This window comes from Plasmopara halstedii (genome assembly GCF_900000015.1).
Source record: "Plasmopara halstedii genome assembly, contig: Scaffold_1583, whole genome shotgun sequence".
NCBI lineage: Eukaryota > Oomycota > Peronosporomycetes > Peronosporales > Peronosporaceae > Plasmopara > Plasmopara halstedii.
The window spans coordinates 692,721-696,135 of NW_020188494.1; positions in this window are offsets into that span (position 1 = coordinate 692,721).

Below are 3,415 nucleotides of genomic sequence, written 5' to 3' on the forward strand. Positions count from 1 at the left end.
TGGATCCTCTGAGCTCGGTTGTATTGCAGAAGCGACGCATATCTATGTCTAGCCTATTATGCATTCTCTATTGTGAGTCTCGACAATGTTGATCAGCTTATCTTTGACAAGGACACCGGCTTAGCTACTAAGAAATCTGCACGCCATGCTATACCATGAATAACTTACTTGGCGGTATGGTGTCTTCTCGTGTTCACAGTTTTACAACTTGTTTACGTTGGTCGCAATTCGGGGGGATATTATCAGGGATATATTTGACAATAATTTATTTTGTGTCGCAGGGGTCAAGTAAATAGCATGCTATCTTAGCATGTAGCCCAGCCCTAGCATAGCCTAGCCTAGCCCGGTCTTTTCAAATGCTACTGCTATCCTAGCATAGCCCATGTATTTTAAATGCTAGGCTAATGCTTCTGTAGCCCGGGCTAATGCTAGGCTATTGCCATCACTAGCAATTAGCCTTCAATATTACGAGGAGTGTTGAACGCAGAGTTGTTTGCATCAGATGACATGACGCACGATTTTTAGTGTCGTATGCTAAAAACTTCCCGGTCAAAAGCGAGCTTCAGCTCACCTGTTGGTCTGGATCATATAGCTGAGTAAGATATGTTGAAAATGTTTGAGCTTGATTCTGTATGCAGAATACACGTCAGCTGTATAGAGATGCTTTCCGCGCGCTAAACTTGATCTAATTGGCTCCAACGTATACACTCGTTTTGAGATCCTCCTGTCAAAAGCTTATAAGCCCTCATCTGAACGTAGATTCATGTAGTCTTCTTCAGTCAAAGCTTCCTGTGTGCAAGGTGCATGCACGGCAACCCTGTTGTACTTACAGCTGTGAGCATCATACGACTGTCCGACCTCGAGACAACCAGACATATTTGAGATCGTGTCTATAATTACTTGAGAGACAATAGCAAGCTCGGTGGACCAACAAAAAGAAACGAGATGAAATACTTGAATTCATTCAGCTGCTATGAGATTACACTGGTAAGACACCTTCTGCAGCGGGGCTTCCAGGAAGCTAAGCTAATGTCACCGACCTTCCGTTCAGCTAGGACAAGTACGAATATAGCGGATCGCAATCCGCTAACTCCAAGAGTACCCAAATCTTTACCCGAGGCAAATACACTCTTCCGTTTAGAATCCTCACTGTATTTCTCTCGCTTTATTTGCGGCAGAGCCGTTTATATCTAAATCTATAGGTTTCCTGATTAAAAAGTAAAACCAAATTAAAGTGCATAACTACTGGCAGTCCGGTAACGTAGTGGCTTCTTGCCAAGGTGTTGCCACACTATTGTGTGGTGATACTATTGTGCGGTCACACCATCTTGTGTGACCCATTCTTTTATACCAGGGTACGTGCAACCCCGTTACACCTTAAATGAGGCCTCAGCTGTAACGGGGTAACACGTACCCTGGTAACAGGTTTGTGTATCACACGAGATGGGCATGGTGTGACTGCACCCAAACAAGAATACGGTATGTAGCTAGAAGGCCAGTAGTTATGCATGTATTTGGATACATTTAGTAAAATCTAAACTTTTAAAATTAGGATAAATAAATTAAGTAAAAATCAGTTTTGGATTTTAAACAGAAGCCTTGGGTAAGGCAATAATTGCTCCTGGAGTAAGCAGATTGCGATCCGCTAGCTCGTACTTGCTCTAAGTATAGAACGAAAGGTCGGTGACCTAAAGCTCGCTTCCTCAAGCGCGAAGCTACGGTAGCCCCGCTGCAAAAATACATATGAAACCGCAAGCTTGTTTACAATTAGCCATTACATGAAAGTACCTTCTGTATGCAATGTGAGAATTGATAAAAAATTCACAAAACCGTATTTACAAATGCATACGTGACATCTAATTTAAAGTCACAACCGTTCTGTGTGATACATATTCCTCACAACAAAAATTTTCGAGATAGATCTTTAGGACCTCATAAGAATTTTTGTCTTAACATAACTTTTAAAATACTTAACTTACGCTTCCTCAAAGCGCAAAGCTACGGCAGCCCCGCTGCACTTGGTAGCACTTGTAGTCATTCTACACCTGAGTTGTTTAGACTGATCCTCTGTGAGGATGGAACAATTTTCCTCTTTGCTTCAGGGCATGCAGAACGGACTGAACAAGTAAAAATCTTAGCGCGGCCCTGAGGGCGTGTGACACCTTGCGGCGCAAGGCCCCGAGGCAATCGGTGCGCATTTTCAAATTACGAAAATGCGCTGCTAGAGCACCTGCAGCAAAAGATGTCTGCATTATTTGCGTCTATGACGCCACCGTCAGTGACGGATGATGATTCTCTCCGCCGTAAGCCGCTCATGGTGAGTGCTAAGGTCTTCGAGGGAAGAATGGAAAGAATCTCCTGCTCTGGGTGAGAGAGGTCGAGATGCCATCACATCCGCCATGCTCCAGATCGAGCGACAGCGCGCGGCGCTAGCCATCTCAAAGCTCGGTGGTCGAGCGCGAGAATGGGCACTGCACTTCGGTAGAAGCTGCGTTTCCCTCCTGGGCGGAGCTGAAATTGCAGCTCTCAAAAGTGTTCTCGCCGCCTAATCAGACAATCGCGTGCAATCGTGTTTCCTTGCCGCTCGACAGGGCAATAAGGAATTGGTGGACTTTGTCCAAGGGATGTGCACTCTCATTGCCGGGATGGCAGCAGATCCCCTCCCGGAGGCGGTCACAGTGACCGTCTTTTAGGAAGGCCTCGGCACTGGCATTGCCAGAATGGAAGTCCTCAGTGTGCATCCGTCTTCGTCTGTAGAGGCGGTGAATGTGGCATTGAATGCCGAATTCAATTTCAATTCGGCACGACTTGGTTGGAATGCACACTCCAACAGCTCGTCGAGCGGGCCTATGCCTATGGATCTCAGCTATGCTGAGGACGAGGGAGCAGAGCTCCGAGCTGCCGGGCAGCATACACACACGACAATGTTTTGTCTGTGGAGACACCCGTCACCTTCGGAATGGTTGCCCCCAGCGCAAGGCGCGTCACTGTTCTTCAAACCATCGCCCCAATTCCTACCAGTCTGGATCGTCGCGGAGAAACGACACCACCCAGTAGGCGCGGAGCGACCTACTGGGGAAGAACTGAGTTTTGTTGAGCCTCAGAGAGACATAAGTCAACAGGCTCAGCCCCAAAGGGCTTCGCGCTCTTAAACACGAAACGTGTGTGCAAGCCGGTCTTGCTGATCGTGGAGGCGACCTGAAAGGGCTTCGAGAAGCCATGGAAGATATTCATCGATTCTGGGGTGTCGGGCAATTCTGCTTGACGCTCCACGATGGAGGGAAGTCAACTGTATTCTGACGCGCTGAAAGAGCGGTCGGGTGACATCGTCACTGCTCGCCTAGCGACGGGGACGCATGTCACGGTCCCGAAGGTCCCTGTGGACCTCGAAGTCAAGTTCCTTGACTTTGATAGC